The sequence below is a fragment of the Pseudorasbora parva genome, chromosome 13 (assembly GCF_024679245.1).
Source record: "Pseudorasbora parva isolate DD20220531a chromosome 13, ASM2467924v1, whole genome shotgun sequence".
Classification (NCBI taxonomy): Eukaryota; Metazoa; Chordata; class Actinopteri; order Cypriniformes; family Gobionidae; genus Pseudorasbora; species Pseudorasbora parva.
The window spans coordinates 11,860,628-11,881,419 of NC_090184.1; positions in this window are offsets into that span (position 1 = coordinate 11,860,628).

The following is a 20,792-nucleotide window of genomic DNA, read 5'->3' on the forward strand; positions in this document are numbered from 1 at the left end:
GGGAGAAGCAAGTTACAGAGGTAAGGGGGAGCAAGGCCGTGCAGAGACTTAAAAGTGTGAAGAAGAATTTTGAATTTAATACGGTAAGACACAGGAAGCCAGTGAAGATCATGCAGAATTGGGGAAATATGAGCAGAACGTTTGGTGTGGGTGAGTAGTCTGGCAGCAGAGTTCTGAATATATTGTAATTTTGAAATGGAGCTAGCTGGTAGGCCAATGAAAAGTGCATTGCAGTAATCAAGACGTGATGTGACAAACGCATGGATGAGTGTTTCAGCATCAGAGATACTGATAAAGGGATAGAGCTGAGCGATGCGACGTAGATGAAAGAATGCTAATTTGGTGACGGAATTAATGTGAGAGTGGAAAGATAAAGAGGAATCAAAAATTACACCAAGATTTTTAACAGTAGTAGATGGTTTGATAAGAGTGCCAGCAGTCTCACAGGTGAAGTTGGTGGGAATTTTATTAGTGAGTGATGAAGGTCCAGTGAAAATAATCTCAGTTTTGTCCATGTTGAGTTTTAGAAAATTTGAATGAAGCCAATGTTTTATTTCATGTACACAAGCAGAGATTTTGTCAGTTGTGAATGATAAAGTGGATGTACAGGTAGTGTATAATTGAATGTTGTCAGCGTAAAAAAATGATAGTTAAAACCATGACGGCGTAGGATCTCACCAAGAGGTATGATATAGATTATAAATAATAATGGCCCAAGAACGGATCCCTGAGGGACACCTTGCTTCAGGGGGACAGTGGGTGAGCGAAAATTCTGATGAGAAACGTAGAACAGTCTGTCAGAGAGATAGGAGGAGAACCAGGAAAGAGCAGCACCAGAAATACCCACATCCATAAGGCGCAGAATGAGTAGTTGATGGGAGATGGTATCAAAGGCAGAGCTAAGGTCAAGCAGCAAAAGCATAGACAGAGAACCAGAATCACCAGAGAGAAGCAAATCATTAAGTACCTTAACTAGAGCAGTTTCAGTACTATGCAAAGGGCGAAAACCAGATTGAAAAGGATCGAAAAGATTATTTTCAACTAGAAAAGACTGAAGCTGGGAGGCAACAGTACTTTCCAGTAATTTGGCTATGAAGGGGAGATTTGAAATGGGACGATAATTAGATAAAACTGTGGGATCAAGGTTGGGTTTCTTGAGAACGGGGGTAACAGCTGCAGTATGAGTGATAGAGGTAATGAAGCAGAGGTAAGAGATGCGTTGATGAAATGAGAGATAGGTGCAGAAATGACTGAATGGCAACGTTTTAGTAGAGTAGTAGGAGCAGGGTCAAGATGACAAGATGTAGGGTTAGATTTCAAGATTAACTCGGAGACAGAAGAGGGAGTAGACAGAGAAAAAATCAGCAGGGATTGACCAGGTTGATTCGGCAGATAACTAGTGTTAGTGGCATCATTAAAGCGACACTGGTTTACGGCATCTGTCTTTTCAATCATGTGAGCTAAGAATGAAGTGCAGAGTTCATCAGAAGCTAGAGCAGCATGAGACGGAGGTTTGATAAGTTTGTTTATTGACTTGAAGAATGCTTTTGGCCTGTTGCTTGATTTATTAATTGTAGCCAATACAAAACTGGAACGAGCCAGATTCAGTGCCGATTTATAATTTTTCATATGTTCTTTGAATGCCGAATGGTGAACAGTCAGGCCAGTTTTCCTGTAGTAACGCTCAAGCCATCTACCAGTGGCCTTTAAGATACGGAGCTCAGGAGTGTACCAAGGAGACGAATGTGTGGAAGGGACACTTCTGGTCTTGAATGGAGCATGCTCATCTAAGATATCCGAAATTATGGAGTTATAGTTGGATAGTATCAGTGAGGGTGAGGAGATATCAAAGACATTAGAGAGATTCGAAGAGGAAATAGAGGAACAAAATAATGAAATATCAACAGCTTTGAGATTGCGGTAAGATATGACAGCTGTAGAACAGTTTTTAGGGATAGGCAGGCTGAAACTAAAATCAAGAAATTTATGATCAGAAATACCAGTGTCAGTAGACATGATAGAAGAAATATCAGCCCTTGATGTACAAATCAAATCTAGAGTATGACCACGAGTATGAGTTGGAAAATGAACATGCTGAGTTAGATTAAAACATTCAAGAATAGAAAGTAACTGGTTGGTGTTAGAGCAAACAGCATCAACATGAATATTAAAGTCACCAAGCAGTAGAATGGGAAATGACAATGAGCAGGCAATGGTCAACAGTTCACTGAGTTCAGAAAAGAAGTTAGACAGGACCTTAGGAGGTCGATAGAGCAGAATTATTATGAGAGAGTCAGCCTTCAAAACCATGTACTCAAATGTGTTGGTGTCATGAAAGTCGAGTTGCTTGATACGGAGGTTGTCGCGATGAATGATAGCGAGACCACCCCCTTTACCATGGGGTCTCGGTCGGGACAGATAATTATATCCATCTGGCGTAAGCAGATTTAACTGCAAAAAATCTCCAGGAACTTGCCAGGTTTCAGTGAGAAGAAAAATGTCAAGGTTATTGTCAGTGATCATCAGCACAAACGCGCACAGCGTACTCTACCCGGAACCGGAAGTGTTGAGATCAACAGCTTAATAGTGAACCAAGTAGAACATTCCAATCATACCGTAATAGCTAAAGAGGTGTTTAAATTCTACTCTACATTATATTCCTCATCTTTTTCCTCTGTTAATTCTAATTCCTTTTTTCAGATGATAAAAAAATAAAATCCCGTCAATTGATAATGTATTTCAAGAAATATGTGAATCTGACTTGTCCATTAAAGAACTAGATACAGCAATTAAACAGAGTAAACCTAGTAAATCACCAGGACCCGATGGTTTAACTATAGATTTTTTTAAAATCTTCTGGGATGACCTAAAATATCTTTTATTTGAAGCCTTACATGATTGTATAAATAATAATGACTTACTGCCAACTATGAAACAAGGGCTTATAGTTTTAATACCAAAGCCAGGAAAAGATGTGAAGTTAATAAACGTAATTTCGGGAGGAGTACACCCATCTAATCTTTCAATTAATACCAAGGTATAAAACCAGCAGCTTACCTCTTCCCCTTTTTAGTTCCTGAAGCATTTGGCCTGCCCAACTCAGCTTGACTGGGTTCGCTGCTCATTTCACCTGCTGATCTCCAGATCGCCGGTCTCTCCGCTCCACATAACACCTCGCTCAAGAAAACCTCTCTCTTCTTCCATCTAGAATCATCACGGGGCTCGGTCGATACTCATCGTGATGCATTGAGGCCTTCATCATCATCAACATCATCCTCTTCAGCAGTAACGTTAAGCCTCGTACCTCCTGCTGAGAAATGGTCCGTCAACGCGCTCAGGCAAGCGTATCCAGCGCGGGTTTTCCATTTCACCCAGAGGAATTCAAAAGCGCAACTTCACGATCTGCTCGTGTGTTTTCACCAAAAACTCTCACTCTCATGCCGCATTCAGCGTTCTCGCAGCAACACGCAAACATCAACACAAACAACTGCACGATCTATACGGTCCGTTTCAGTTTCAGCCGGCAGCCGCAGCTGCCGACCAAGGGGGTAATCTAGCGCTCGGAAAGCGTTCCACCCCTAGGGGCTGCCATTGCTAACCAAGCCATCACCTGCTGTTAGCATCCCATTCACTCCCATTCATTTTTGAGTCACTTTGACAGTGAATAACTTTACATCTGAGACGTTTAAAGACTCCATTTGTCCATTGTTTATTTCTAAAGAAACACGACAATGCATAAAAGGCTCCGTTACCTTGTATCTTACACTATCGGCCGTAGAAGCTGTTTTTGTAAAAATAGGCTAACGATTGCGTCATAACCAACGCGACTCTGTCGCACAGTTGAGAAATTACCGTATAGACCTGAGGAGACGCTCGCAGGCAATCTTTTACTGTCTATGAGACAGTCGGGGGGACGTGGAGACATAAAGTCTGATAAAGTCAAGGGGGAAGAATGAGGAGAAGCCCATAGTGAGCCAAAAGCAACGGGAGAAAATGTTTAAACAACGTGATTCAGCTTTCACTTTCCACAACTACTAGAAGACCTACAGCTGTCAGACAGGAGGCTCACGTCACATCTACGTCGTCAAGCTCAGTCTGAGCCTGCGCAGTTCGCTCAGCCATCAGGAAGTGAGTGCTCCTATACTGACATTACTTAACGCCGTAGAAGGCAATGGGATCGCTCCGTCCATTTCTTTTACTGTCTATGCTGCCGACGCTTTCACGTCCGCCCCTTAATTCGGCCGGCACTATCGCGGCCGCAGACATTAGTTCCGCGTCTGTTCGCAATAGTTCCACGGCCTCTTCGACAGTGTTACCTTTCACCCTTCCACAGGTAAGTATAGCTTCTTCTGTTCTTCTTTCCACGCTTCCAATATTTCTGTGCTTTCTGGCTTTTATTTTCTGTTAAATCGAGAAAAGCTATATTATACATTTGTCCTCTGCTATTGGAGCAGGTCCAAAGCGTGAGGCTGCCTCCGCAAACGGTCCTAGTCTCTCTCCCCCCCCCTTTTAATTTCTACTCTGCTATAGGTGTTGACCCAAAGCGTGAGGCTGCCTCCGCAAACGGTCCTGCCCCCCCCCCCTATAATTTCTTCTCTGCTATAGGCGCAGACCCAAGCGTGTGGTTGCCTCCGCAAACGGTCCTGCCCCCCCACCCCCTATAATTTCTCCGCCGCCATTGGAGCCGATCCAAGCATGGGGTTGCTCCCCAAGCTTTCTATCCTCCAACCTTATTCCATCCAGCTTCTGCTTCCTCTACAGTTCCTTGTCTCCTTCTCAACTGCATTGCTCTTACAGTTCCTGCTACATCATTACTATGGATCCATCACCTGTCTGATGGATCGCCCCAGGTGGCTGGTCCCAGTATAGCTCATAAGCCCTGCCCCTCCGTGGTTTCTAATTTATACGAGTTAAACTAAACAATCAAATTACACTTTATATTTTCCAAGATGTTTTCTGTCTTTTAAGGCCGTTTTATCACTATGATTTAATTTCAAGTATTTGTTTTAAATAGGTTTAGCTTAGTTAGTTGTTTGACGCTATAAAAGTTGTCACTGAGGAACCAGCAGACGTTTTCAGGAGAAGAATGGAGTTTTTATCTAAATTTCTATTTTTCCCAGATTTTGGCATTAATATTAAGAGCATTAGCCTGAAGGTGGGCACCGTTCCAACCCCAGCATTGCAATCCTACTGGACAACTTGGAGAGCTTTCAAACAATTTCACTCCTACAACCAACTTGTTTTCCCAAATTCTCCCTCTTTTTTAATTTTTTTTTTCATTCATCTCATATCTCAGATATGAGATGTCCACCCAATCTAGTACCATCAAAGTCTATCTCGGCTGCTTTCAATTTCTAATCTACAACCATCCATCCAACCATCTATGATCTCTAAGTTTTAAACAAGAACACCAGCCATTTCCTCATCAAAAACAATAAACGGATCAATTTAAAAAACGTCTCGGTTACGTATGTAACACTCGTTCCCTGAGGAGGGAACGGAGACGTAACGTCAGTGACTGACGAATGGGGGTTTCGCTTAGAAGCCTGTCATCTCCGAGACTAGAAAGCGCCCAATGGCAGTGCCAATGCCATGGGCATGCGAGATTTGCATGCGTAACTCCGCCTACCCACGTGGGTATATAAGGAAGTAGCTGGCATCATCGCATTATGTTTTACCTGCTGAGGAGCCAAGTTGAACTCCGTTCCAGCGGTACAGCGGATGTGGCAACGGGACGTTACGTCTCCGTTCCCTCCTCAGGGAACGAGGGTTACATACGTAACCGAGACGTTCCCTTTCGTTCAGTCACTCCGACGTAACGTCAGTGACTGACGAATGGGGGTCCCAATGCAATAACGCCACTCGGCTGTCTTCCAGTGCCCTGCGCAAGCGTGAGAACCCTGATGCAAGTTAGGACGGTCAAAGGCCTCTACTTAACGCAGGAATACCAAGGTACACTGGGAGGCATATTCCAGGAGGAGATATGCGCCAAGATGCCTACCCGTAGGGAGGACTTAGGGATACACGTATGACCCCGGGGGGCTGCATACGGAAGATCACTGGGGTACCAGCCGAAGGTGGATTTTTAACCCCAGGAGGTGGCACGGTTGCCAAGGGAATACACCCGCTCAGGGAGGCTTACGGTGGAAATACACATGTGGGGGTCGCCGGAGGGGAACCATGCACATGGGGCACCTGGCCGGACACGAGTGTCTGGGCTAAGGGCAGACTTACTGGCGTCGGCGTCGTCAGTGCTGGAGGAGCTCAGGGCTCTCGGGGAACTCACCTGAGAAGAATATCGCACGTATCCAGTCCGTGGAGTGGAATGGCGAGCAAGCGAAGACACCTGAGCCAATCCATTACCGGCCACTTGTAGAGGCGAGTACATAGTCGGATACAGGCTCCACTCGGAGGTTATAAAACCTGGCGAATGTGTTTGGTGTCGCCCAGCCTGCAGCTCTGCAGATGTCTGTCAGCGGAGCGCCATGTGCTAAAGCCCAAGAGGAGGCCACACTCCGGGTGGAATGGGCCCTGACCCCAAGGGGACATGGGCGTCCCTGCTGCTGGTAAGCCAAAACAATGGTGTCCACTATCCAGTGAGACAGCCTTTGCTTTGAGAGAGCCTTCCCTTTCAGCTTCCCACCATAACAGACAAAGAGCTGGTCTGAGGTCCTGAAACACTGCGTCCTGTCTACGTAAGCGCGAAGGGCGCGTACTGGACAGAGCAGTGCCAAGGCTGGGTCTGCCTCCTCCAAAGGCAGCGCTTGCAGGTTCACCACCTGGTCTCTGAACGGAGTGGTGGGAACCTTGGGCACATATCCAGGCCGGGGTCTCAGGATCACGTGAGAGTCGGCCGGCCCGAATTCCAGGCACGCTTCGTCAACCGAAAATGCCTGCAGGTCCCCTACCCTCTTGATGGAGGCCAGTGCGGTCAGGAGCGCTGTCTTCATAGACAAGAACTTAACATCTACTGACCGCAAAGGCTCAAATGGGGCCCTCTGCAGAGCACTTAGAACTACTGAGAGGTCCCAAGAGGGTACGAGAGGAGCACGAGGAGGATGTAGTCTCCTCGCACCCCTCAGGAACCTGATGACCAGGTCGTGCTTACTTACCGTTTTCCCGTCCAGGAGGTCATGGTAGGCGGCGATAGCGGCCACATAAACCTTCAGGGTGGATGGAGACAGCCTTCGATCCAACCCTTCCTGGAGGAAAGAGAGCACAGACCCGATCGGGCATTTCCAGGGGTCTTCTTGGCGAGAAGAGCACCAATTGACGAAGAGGTTCCACTTCAACGCATAGGCCTGTCTCGTGGACTCGGCCCAAGCGGAAGTGATAGTAGCCACCACCGGAGGTGGTAGGGTACTCAAACCTGCCGCGTCCCGTCCAGGAGCCACACGTGGAGGCTCCAAAGATCGGGACGCGGGTGCCACAGGGTGCCCCGTCTCTGAGAGAGTAGGTCTTGTCTCAGAGGAATTGGCCAGGGAGGGGCTGTCGCAAGGAGCACAAGTTCTGGGAACCAGGTCCGGCCGTGCCAGTACGGGGCGACCAAAATGACCTGCTCCTTGTCCTCCCTGACCTTGCACAGAACACGTGCAAGAAGGCTCACTGGGGGAAACGCATACTTGCGTAGGCCCCGCGGCCAGCTGTGCGCCAGTGCATCCGTGCCGAGCGTGCCCTCGGTCAGGGAATAGTACAGGCTGCAGTGGGACGAGTCGTGGGAGGCAAACAGATCTACCTGTGCGTCCCCGAACTGATCCCAAATCAGCTGGACCGACTGGGGATGGAGTCTCCACTCCCCAGGGATTGGCTGAACCCGTGAGAGCTCGTCGGCTGCACGGTTCAGGATCCCCGGGATATGGACAGCACGAAGGGACCTCAGGCGCTTCTGACTCCATAAAACGAGATGGCGGGCGAGTTGAGACATGCGGCGGGAGCGTAGACCGCCCTGGTGGTTGATGTACGCTACTACGGCCGTGTTGTCCGATCTGACTAGTACGTGTTGACCCTTCAGCAACGCTCGGAAGCGGTGCAGGGCGAACCGTACTGCCAGCAACTCGAGGCAATTGATATGCAGGCGGCTCTGGCTCTCTGACCAAGAGCCGGCGGCTGCATGTCCATTGCACATGGCACCCCAACCCGTGGTGGACGCATCTGTTGACACAACAACATGCCGGGAAACTCGTTCTAAGGGCACTCCTGCCCGTAGAAAACTGAGGTTCGACCACTGGGTGAGTGTCTGTCTGCAGGCCTGAGTCACTGGGACCCGGAGCGTGCCAGACCGCCATGCCCATCTCGGGACTCGATCGCGAAGCCAGTGCTGAAGCGGTCTCATATGAAGCAATCCGAGCGGCGTTACCGCGGCTGCAGATGCCATATGCCCCAGGAGCCTCTGAAACAGTTTCAGTGGAACCGCACGCTTGCTCTCTATCTGCCTGAGGCAAGTCAGCAGCGACTGCGCGCGCAAGCCGGTAAGCTGCGCGCACATGGCGACCGAGTCGATCTCCATACCGAGAAAAGAGATCCTCTGCACGGGGCAGAGTTTGCTCTTCTCCCAGTTGACCCGAAGGCCCAAACGAGCTAAGTGGTGGAGAACCAGGTCTCTGTGTTCGCACACCCGGTCCCGAGAGTGGCCCAGTATGAGCCAGTCGTCGAGATAGTTCAGGATGCGAACCCCTTGTTGCCGGAGTGGCGCAAGGGCTGCCTCGACAATCTTCGTGAAGACGCGAGGGGACAGAGCTAGCCCGAATGGTAGTACAGCATACTGATATGCCCGCCCTTCGAACGCAAACCGAAGGAACGGTCTGTGTCGCGGAAGGATGGACACATGGAAGTACGCGTCCTTCAGGTCGATCGCTGCAAACCAATCGCATGGACGAACGCATTCGAAAAGGCGTTTCGCAGTCAACATCCTGAACGGAAGCCTGTAAAGGGATCGGTTCAGGACGCGAAGGTCCAGGATCGGTCGTAACCCACCGGATTTCTTCGGTACAATGAAGTAAGGGCTGTAGAAGCCAGACTTCATCTCGGCTGGAGGGACGAGCTCGACCGCACCCTTCGCCAGTAGGGTTGCGATCTCCACACGCATGACTGGGGCATTGGACCCCACCACGGTGTACCGGACACCCCGGAAGCGGGGAGGAGCTCGCGCGAACTGAATCGCGTAGCCGAGCCGGATGGTCCGTGCGACCCAGCGGGACAGTCCCGGCAGCTGTAGCCACGCTCCCAGGGAGTGTACCAACGGGGTCATGCGGAGCACCGGCGTACCCTCGGTGGGGCAGCGAGGCAGCGTTACCGGCCCGGACTCGGGTGGCGTAGCGGCCCGGTGTCGGGGCGGCGGTAACAGCTGCGCCCTGACAGAGGAGACCAGGGAAGGACTCGCGTTCCACTGGGGTCTGCTCTGAGAGGGGGCTGGCGACAGAGAGGGACGAGAGCGGCGTGGCCCGGGGGCGGCGCACACTGCCGTCACCGGTCTCTGTGTGCTCAGAGATGGGTATGTCAGTTCTTTCTTTAACCACATTAGGGTGCTGCCAGCCCGAGGGGCGGCAGCGGAACGAAAGATTCTCCCCCGGCCCTCCACCGGGGGAAGGAGCGGCCCTGCTGCCGTCTCCTGGAAAGAACTGCCCATCTCTGAGCTGTCCGCGTCAGGAGCGCTGCTTGGCCTGGCGTTTAGCGGGCCGCGGGGCTGGCGCGAACCGGGGGCGGCTTCTTGCGGCGCGCTCCACGGCGCGGCCCGGGTGAAGGCTGCTGCTGTGGCCGCGCGGGAGCGGGGGGGACCGCAGGAGGCCGCCCTCGGCGGCGAGGCAGCTGAGGCGACTGTGCCGGCGGCGCTTGGGGTGCAGCAGCGGGCCGCCGGGGCAGTATATGCTTAATAGCCTCAGTCTGCTTCTGGGCGGCCGAGAACTGTTGGGCGAAGCTCTCGACTGCACCGCCGAATAGCCCAGCCTGGGATATGGGGGCGTCGAGGAAACGAGTCCGCTCGGCGTCCCGCATATCGGCCAGGTTGAGCCATAGATGTCTCTCCTGGACCACGCATGTGGACATCACCCGGCCCAGGAAGCGTGCGGTAACCTTCGTCGCCCGGAGAGCGAGGTCGGTCGCGGCACGCAGCTCATCTCTGAGCCCTGGGTCGGCTCCACCCTCGTGCATGTCGCACAGCAACTTGGCCTAGTAGGCCTGGAGGGTTGCCATGGCATGCAGAGAAGCGGCGGCCTGCCCCGCAGCTCTGTAGGTCTTCGACACCATTGAAGATGTGAATCTACAGGCCTTGGAGGGGTGCTTAGGGTCGCCACGCCAGGAGGAGGCGCTCTGGGGACACAGTTGCATCGCCACAGAACGCTCCACCGGGGGGACCCCAGTGTACCCTCTAGCCGCCGCCCCATCGAGGGCGGAGAAGGCGGAAGAGGTTGCCAAACGCTCGCGAGAAGACACGGGGGCCCTCCACGAGTGCGCAACCTCCTCATGCACTTCCGGGAAGAAAGGAATTGGGGGCCCGGCAGGACGGCTGTCCTGTCGTGGCGCACCCAAAAACCAATCATCTAACCGCGAACGCTCCGGCCGGGGTGGAGGGTTCCACTCCAGACCGAGCGCCGCGGCAGCCCGGGCAAGCATGGCTGTCAACTCCGGGTCCGACTCGGACAATGCTGGCGCGCCCGGAGGCGGCAGCACAGCCGAATCCTCATCCTCGGAGGACTCTAGCCCACCTTGCGATGCGGTCACCGACATCTCGTCCTCCTCTGGAGCGCCGAACGAAACCCGCGGACCGGCCGAGACCGAGGCCGCGGGCTCCATCACAACGCTTGCGGGTACCGGTGCAACAGAGGGGGGTGTGGGCCGAGGCGTGAGCGTCGGAGCTGTATTCCACACCATCCCCCTCAGGTCACCCTGGCCACCAGCCGAAGAGACGCCCCGCGGACCGGATGAGACCGAGGCCGCGGACACGTCAGATCGGGGGGTGACGGAGGGGACTCTCACTCCGGCGGCCGCACGGAGATCATTGAGTCTCGACCGCAACACGGAGATGGCCATGTTCCCGCAGTGAGAACATGACTCATCCACAAGCGCCGCCTGAGCATGCTGGAAGCCCAAGCATGCCAGACAGTGCGAGTGCCCATCAGAAGAGTGTAGAGACCGGCCACACCCAGAAGTACATGGGCGAGACATCCTGAAAAGGACGTGCCACGTGTGAGCTCTTTTGTGAGAGGATTAACCTCGCAGTCGATGCCGAAGCGCCCAGGGGACCACACACCAACTGGAAACCAATCGTCTGACCAGCAGGCAGGAAGTATGTGACCGCTGGAACGCGCCGAACACCAACACCGACTGGAAGATCCTGATCGTCTCGAAGAACTGACTTAACTCAGAAGGCTTGTAGGAGTGAAAGGTATGTAACCCTTGGCTCCGAAGCATTAAAACATAATGCGATGATGCCAGCTACTTCCTTATATACCCACGTGGGTAGGCGGAGTTACGCATGCAAATCTCGCATGCCCATGGCATTGGCACTGCCATTGGGCGCTTTCTAGTCTCGGAGATGACAGGCTTCTAAGCGAAACCCCCATTCGTCAGTCACTGACGTTACGTCGGAGTGACTGAACGAAAGGGAACTGCCTTTTCATTCCTATCTTCAATCTCCTGACACCCAATCAGCAATATCAATATCTTTCCTTCTCCCTTGCCACAGGGAGGTGCAGATCTCCTCACATCTCGACCCGCCGTTTCCTGATGAGAACAACCTTCCTGTCACCAGGCAGTGAAGTTCATTAAAAAAGCTTCAGCAAATCCCCACCCACTCTGGTATTTAGGCTTACTTGTATTCACCTCACTTCTTCCACAATGGAGCAGACACCACCGCAGGCCAAAAAGGACTGCCACACCATCAATTAAACTACTGGGTTGGTGGTCCTCAGAGGCCTTTCGATTTTACCTTGTTCGGACCTCAACCTCATCAAACAAGCCATCTTCGCTTGATGCTGCAGTGCTCTGCCAATTTGATACTGCCACTGCAGTATTTGGCCTTACTAGATATTACCGTTGTAGTCCTTTACTTAATGCCACAGTCCCTTGCTTGATGCTCCAGGGTTTCGCTTGCCACTACAGTGCTCCTCCAGTTTAATGCTGCCACTGCAGTGCACCTACTATTTAATGATGCCACTGCAGTGCTCCTCCAGTTTGATGTTGCCACTGCAGTGCCCCTACTATTTAATGCTGCCACTGCAGTGATCTGTCATTTTGCCGCTACAGTGCTCCTCCTATTTGATGCTGCCGCTGCATTGCTCCTCCAGTTTGATGCTGCTGCTGCAGTACTCCTCCTATTTGATGCTGCAGTGCTCCTCCTATTTTGATGCTACAATGCTCCGCCATTTTAACACTGCCGCTGCAGTGCTCCTCCTATTTGATGCTGCCGCTTTAGTGCTTCTCCAGTTTAATGCTGCCACTTGCAGGGCTCCTCCCTTTTAATGCTGCTGCTGCAGTGCTCCTCCTATTTGATGCTGCCACTGCAGTGCTCTGCCATTTTGATGCAACCGCTGCAGTGCTCCGCAATTTAATGCTGCTGCTGCAGTGCTCCACCAATTTGATGCTGCCGATGCAGTGCACCTCCTATTTAATGCTGCCGCTGCAGTGCTCTTCCTATTTAATGCTGCTGTGCTCTGCCATTTTGATACTGCCACTGCAGTGCTCTGCCATTTTGATACTGCCACTGCAGTGCTCTGCCATTTTGACACTGCCATTGCAGTTCTCCTCCTAATTGATGCTGCCGCTGCAGTGTTCCTCCTATTTGATACTGCCACTGCAGTTCTCCTCCTATTTTGATGCTGCCGCTGCAGTGTTTCTCCTATTTTGATGCTACAGTGCTCCGCCATTTTGACACTGCTGCTGCAGTGCTCCTTCTATTTGATGCTGCCACTGCAGTGCTCCGCCATTTTGACGCAACCGCTGCAGTGCTCCGCAATTTAACGCTGCTGCTGCAGTGCTCCACCATTTTGATTCTGCCGATGCAGTGCACCTCTTATTTAATGCTGCCGCTGTAGTGCTCTTCCTATTTAATGCTGCCACTGCTGTGCTCCACCATTTTGACACTGCCATTGCAGTTCTCCTCCTATTGGATGCTGCCACTGCAGTGTTCCCCCTATTTGATGCTGCTGCTGCAGTGTTCCTCCTATTTGATGCTGCCGCTGCAGTGTTTCTCCTATTTTTGATGCTACAGTGCTCCGCCATTTTGACACTGCCGCTGCAGTGCTCCTTCTATTTGATGCTGCCGCTGCAGTGCTCCGCAATTTAACGCTGCTGTAGCAGTGCTCCACCAATTTGATGTTGCCGATGCAGTGCTCCACAATTTGCCGCTGCCGCGCTCCGCAATTTGACATTGCTGCTGCAGTGCTCCGCAATTTAATGCTGCTGTAGCAGTGCTCCACCAATTTGATGTTGCCGATGCAGTGCTCCACAATTTGCCGCTGCCGCGCTCTGCAATTTGACATTGCTGCTGCAGTGCTCCACCAGTTTAATGCTGCCACTGCAGTGCTCCTCCTATTTAATGCTGCCGCTGCAGTGCTCCTCCTATTTAATACTGCCTCTGCAGTGCTCCTCCTATTTAATGCTGCCTCTGCAGTCCTCCTCCTATTGGATGCTGCCACTGCAGTGCTCCTCCTTTTTCGATGCTGCAGTGAGCCACAATTCGATACCGCTGCTGCAATGCTCCTCCAATTTTATGCTGCCGCTGCACTGCTCCTCCATTTTGATGCTTCCCCTCCAGTGCTCCACAATTTGATACTGCCACTGCAGTGCTTCTCCTATTTGATGCTGCCACTGCAATGCTCCACCATTTGATGCAGCCGCTGCAGTGCTTCGCAATTTGATGCTGCAGTGCTCAGCAATTTGATTCTGCACACTGCAGTGCTGCACCAATTTTATGAGGCGTGCTTACCTTTTGATGCTGCCACCGCAGTACTTCGCCAATTTAATGCTGCAGTGCTTCTCCTATTTGATGCTGCCATTGCAGTGCTTCGCTAATTTGTGACTAGCACTGCAATCCTTTGCTTGATACTGCCGCTGCAGTGCCCAGTGCTCCACAATTTAATATTGCCGCTGTAGTGCTCCTCCAATTTGATGCAGCCGCTGTAGTGCTTCTCAATTTGATACTGCCACTGCAGTGCTTCGTTATTTTGTGACTGTTCAAACTCGTGAAGTGAAGTTAATAAACGTAATTTCGGGAGGAGTACGCCCATCTAATCTTTCAATTAATACCAAGGTATAAAACCAGCAGCTTGCCTCTTCCTCTTTTTAGTTCCTGAAGCATCCCTCCTCCTCCCCTGCTCCTCCTTTTGTACAATTTTGTACACCACATTGGTGGTGGTTGTGGAGATATCCCTGACACGAGTGTAAAGCGCTTTGGGTGTACAGTAGTACATATGAAAGCGCTATATAAATGACTCATTCATTCATTATTTTATTCATTCAATTTACCAGTTATAGGGGGGCAATCGGAGCTCGGGTAGAATATCCTCTCCGAGCCCCTCTATAGCAGACAGCAAGCCAAATCTGTTTTCCACTTTCACTAAGATTATATGGGCACACAAACTCGTGAAAAGAGATTATTAGATCATTTACGCCCCATAACATTACTAAATACGGATTATAAACTATTTACTAAAGCACTGGCTTATAGATTAAAAACTGGAATATCACAAATTATTAGTGTGACACAGTCAGGTTTCTTAAAGGATAGGTCAATTCATAACAATATTAGATTAGCTTTTGATTTGATTGAATATGGTCATTTAATTGATGAGGATGGTTTTATATTATTTTTGGATTTTTACAAGGCTTTTGATAGGGTTGAACATTCTTTAATTTTCCAAACTCTTAAACATTTTGGTTTTGGTCCTAAGTTTATAAACATTATTCGAATGCTTTACAAAGACATTAACAGCTCTGTAGCTCTTACCCATGGTACATGTCCAAGGTTTGAGATCAAAAGAGGCATCAGACAAGGATGTGGATGTTCTCCTTTATTATTTATTATGGTGACAGAAATGTTGTCTATTTTGCTCAAAATTGGTGTCATATCAGGCATTGAGTTAGAAGGAAATAATTTTATTGTTAGTCAATTTGCCGATGACACCACTCTCTTTTTAAAGAATGAACAGCAAATACCCTTAGCACTTAAGTTAATCAAAAGTTTTTCTAATGCCTCAGGTTTAATGCTAAATATGTCAAAATGTGAGTTAATGGCCATTCAAAATTATCCTAATTTAACATTGTTCAATATCCCAGTAAAAAAAACGAAGTTAAATACTTAGGTGTCTGGTTATCTAAGATGGGAGAGAAGTTAGAAAATTTGAATATTGATAAAACATTAGAGAAATGTAGATTAATAATGAATACTTGGCTGCAGAGAGATTTAACAATTTTTGGAAGAATTTTACTGACAAAAGTAGAGAATATTTCTAGATTTATCTACCCGTGCTTCTCTCTAGCAGTATCTGCAAAAAAGATAAAGGCAATAAACAAATTAAATTTTGATTTTATATGGAAAATGAAAAGTCATTATATACGGAAAAATGACATGATTAAAGATTATGAAGAAGGTGGGCTTAAAACCATTGACTTTGATATTATGAATGGGGTCATCAAACTTAGATGGTTACAATCTTTCATTAATGATAAGTCCTCCTTCTGGTTTGAGATCCCTTCTGCTGTATTCAAAAAATGTGGTGGTATATGTTTTTTGTTGCAATGTGACTTTGAACTTTCCAAACTCCCTATAAAGCTCTCTGCATTTCATCAGCAAGTTTTAATATATTGGAAATTGATCTTCAAGCACAATTTTAGTCCTCATAACATGTCAATCTGGAATAACAGGTGTATAACTGTGAATAGGAAATCTTTGTTTGTAAATGAATGGTGGCAGAAAGGCATATGGTCACTAACACATATTATGGATAATGTGGGGAATACATTGAGTCATGATGCTTTTTGTGGTAAATACAGTCTAAGTTGCTCCTCTAAAATGTATGGAAAATTAATCAAGACCATCCCAATACAAATGATTAAATTGATAAAAGAACAATTGAAATATTCAACGATAATTCCTAAAATACAAGATCCCACAATAGATAATATAAGCTTGGGTGACATGAATCATATATACCCTGCAAAATAATTTTTAAGATTAAGATTTAATGTAGGAGACTCAAACTTATGCCAAATATGCAAGGTAGAGATAGAAACGGTTGAAAACTTGTTTTTTTCTGTGTCATTTGGTAAATACATTCTGGAAAGAGGCATTCAATTGGATGCAACAAGGAATACCTATAAAATTGACAATGTCATGGGAAACTATTAAATGTGGTTTGTTAACTGAGGATAAAAAGGTATCTTATGTAATAAATAATATATTGCTCTTGTTGAAATTTTACATACACAAATGTAAATTTTTCAAAACTCCTCCCCGATTATTGGTTTTTAAAGAGGAATTTAAAGTATATCTAGAAACACTAAGAGAAATGAAAATTCCCAAAGCATTGTATCTGTACTCCTTAATGGAAAATTTTGGTTTTATAACTTAGGAAAAAACTCTACCTACTACACCCCTACTCTTTCTTTATATTTTTTATAAAAAAAATTTTTTGTCTTTATTCTACTAATTGTAATCTCAGTCCTTGTTTATAATGTCTTGCATTTGTGATTGCCTTTTTGTTGATGTTCAATATATGCATAATAAAAAAATAATTAAAAAAAATATAAAATAAAAAGTTATGAATATGATCATGGGCGTCGCTACCTTTTGATTGTAATATACGCGTCATTTGCTCCCATTCATAAAAAACTCCTCTGTGGTCGTCATGAAGACACTCGACAAAACAACTTCCCTCAGGGCTTTTACTTCAAATGTGTCCAGATGTGGAGAAATATTGATAGATTCTCACATGTTTGAGTCAAATTTCTATATAGAGAAGTATTATTTATTTAATCTTTATCCAAAATCCGCGGATGTATCATTATGAGCGCAGTATACTGTGATATGCTGTGTTTTCAATTCATTCTGGCAGCCGGAGGGCGCTGGAAAGCTGTGCTACTGAAAATTCACCCCATATATATGGATAGATGAAGAACAGACACACCATGTGACATTCAGGAAGTATCTGACATAACCAAAACCATAGACAGTAAAAGAAATGGACACAGCGACCCCATTGACGTCAACGGCGAAATAATGAAGTCAACCTAGGGGCACTGGACAGGCTCAGACTGAGCTTGACGACGTAGATGTGACGTGAGCCTCCTGTCTGACAGCTGTAGGTCTTCTAGTAGTTGTGGAAAGTGAAAGCTGAATCACGTTGTTTAAACATTTTCTCCCGTTGCTTTTGGCTCACTATGGGCTACTCCCCATTCTTCTCCCTTGACTTTATCAGACTTTATGTCTCCACGTCCCCCCGACTGTCTCATAGACAGTAAAAGATTGCCTGCGAGCGTCCCCTCAGGTCTATACGGTAATTTCTCAACTGTGCGACAGAGTCGCGTTGGTTATGACGCAATCGTTAGCCTATTTTTACAAAAACAGCTTCTGCGGGGCGATAGTGTAAGATACAAGGTAACGGAGCCTTTTATGCATTGTCATGTTTCTTTAGAAATAAACAATGGACAAATGGAGTCTTTAAACGTCTCAGATGTAAAGTTATTCACTGTCAAAGTGACTCAAAAATGAATGGGAGTCAATGGGATGCTAACAGCAGGTGATGGCTTGGTTAGCAATGGCAGCCCCTAGGGGTGGAACGCTTTCCGAGCGCTAGATTACCCCCTTGACCAAAACAGCTTCCAGAGATCGTCAGATCGCTATTTTATGCAGATAGACACGTTTTAAGACAATAAACACACAATCGCGGCAATATATGGTTGGTCTGTGTTCTTTATGCCATGTTGGGTGGTTTGCATAATAGATTATAATGCAATGCTACTCCACATAGCTTTTAGCATTGTATATTTTCTGTCAGATTTTTTGACCCGAAGCTACATGAGAGCACATATTGTTATATAAAACACGCGACTTATAAATTATAAAGTGATATGAAGCAAGTTTTTAATAAAAAATGAATTTAATCGTATAAATTGTTGTTTTGCTGGTGTGCTAAGCTAACATGTTAGCTTGCCCTAGATGCACCTGCCACTGAATAAATACTTAATTTTTATGAACATTTTCTAAATAAAACTACTGAAATGCTTATTTGGACGAAATGCATTCGATAGAGTCTCAGTGAGGGTAAAGTGAGAGGTTTGATTCAGAAATGAGGTTTGAATAGAACAGTTTGAATAGAGAATTGTTAGTAATTATAATTCAGACAAAAGAACAATAATTAGAGCCATAACCAGTCAGCAGAAGTGTGAATGTGTGCCGGGGAGAAAAAACTGAATGGGGCAGTTTGCACCTCTAAACAATAGAGGCAATATACTGAATGAAAGCTGAGATGACATGGCAATAAACATCAGTTGATATTTTAGAGATATCTCAAAATAAAATCACATGAAACAATCTTGTAAAACGTTTAATAAAATTCAAAAATCTGAAATATAACATGGTCAGACTTGTGGCTTTAGCTGTAGTGCATTTCTAGATTTCTCCAAGGACAACTTCAATTTTATTTTCATAAAGATATTTCATACAAATAAATTTCTAATAACTTTACAAAACTTTGAAGCTTATTATAGCTTTTTTGATTATAAAAAATATTATCATTTTGACTTTACAGTAAACTGCCAGGTGTCTGTTTTCAAATGAGACCATAATTATGCTTTTAGTGCAAAGGATTCACAAACTATTTGTTTTAGTCTGAGTATGCATTTCTTAGGATTTTTTCAAAAGTTGGAATTCAGCTTAACAGGTTGATAAAGACATATTTTCATTATGTGTTACTTCCACAATACAATGTTATCAAAGTGCAATATCTGTAAACTAATAGTTAGCATGGTTACTGTCAGTTAAGTTCAGTGTATGGTTTAGTGTTACATTATTTTCATTACCATTTCTGTGCCACTGGAGATTTCATTTCCAAACTGCTGTTATGTGATGTCCAAGAAGCAGCATGATATCATTTTGCAGTAATGTCACCATTAGCATGTTTCCAATGAAAAAAAATATATACAAATTCTGTCATAATTCATTGAACTAGCACCAAGCATGGTCACAAACATAATTTACTGTAAATCAGACAGAATGTGTCTATATATATCGTGTCTGTGAGACAAGTAGCCTGGTATGCTGAGTTTTGGTTTATTTATGAGACCGCTCCAGTTCATGTGCAACGCAAATGATCGCTCCGTCACGGTTTGTCTACTATGTTATTTATTAAAGCTTATTTATTAAATTCAGGCAAATGATGAAACATTTATTAAAATTCAGATACAATTTATACAAAGCTTTCTACAAAACAAAACTTAATGAAGTGGTCAAAATCATTTCTGACCCGATGTCTTTGACATATATTGCACATCTGTGCACGTTTCATAATCAATATAGTCTAGAGGAAATTTAAAAATAACATTATAATATTTAAACATAACTATAAAACAAAACACATTGTTTGGCTAAAAAGCCTATCTTTTCCTCCTTTCCTGTCGGCGCCGATAAAATAGGCTTGTTTGAGATTAGCAAAATCTGCGCAGAACCGATCACCGGTGATCAGCGCGAGATGCATGCCGGCCTTGCTCTGACGTCATGCTGACGTATGTCAAAAAACGGACTCCACCGCTCCCTTTCTCTCAGTTTCAAAATCTCGGTGCGAAGCACATGACTGACGCTGCTTCTCGACCATGGCGCGAAAGCGCGGGGGCCTGTGAGCAAACTGTAGCGAGTAACCCCGTTCACAACCCAACTTGATTTGCTGGGGATGGCCTGCCAGGCCTGAGCCCGAAACGATAGTGGTTGGAGCTGGCGCAGGTAAAGGTTGCCTACTGGAGGGAACTTAGCAGCGCGGCCATTTTGTGTTTGTGACACAGAGGGGGTAGTGCTTGTGTGTGGCGGCGTGCACTGTGCAGTGGGCACCGGAACATTTATAGCATGAGTGAAAGGGGTATATGAGTGTAGGAGTGCATACTGAGAAGTGGGCACATTTACTACAGAGAAAAAGCTCTTTTTTGAGATTTATTTGGGTCGCCGTGATAACGGCGTTTGTGTGCAGGCGAGCGCGTTTGACAATGGGCTCGTTGGCTGCGAAGGTGAAGTCGGCAGTCACCTGGGTGCAGGGAACTGGGAGACCGGAAGGGAGAGATTGGGTCGAGGTCCCTGGCGTTCGGGCTGTCTGCTGCAGTTCGTAGAGCAGGAACGTTGGCGCGTTCTGGAAGTCGAGCGAGGTCGAGAAGATGACGGAGCCGGCTGAGAGGGCGGAGCCCTATCTTGACGGCCTGAAGAGCTGGAGCGCTTTGGTAAAAAGTTTCTCATGGCCTGAGAGGCTTTTTGCGCTTCAGTAAAGCGTTCCGCGAATCCGACCACCGATGGACCGAAGAGACCCGTGGCAGAGATGGGGGCGTCCAGGAAGGAGGCTTTGTCCGCGTCCTTCATTTCGTTCAAGTTCAGCCAACGGTGCCGCTCTGAAACCTTCAAGTTCACCATATTCTTCCCAATGGCTTGTGTGGTGGTCTACACATAAGTAGCATGAAGTCCGTCGTGCTGCGAAGTTCCTTCAAAATGTCGTAGTCGGGGACAGACTCGTCCAAGGAGCGGAGAAGTCTGGCCTGGAACACCTGAAGGACAGCCATTGTGTGAAGAGCCGAGGTAGCCTGGCCGGCGGAGGCGAATGCTC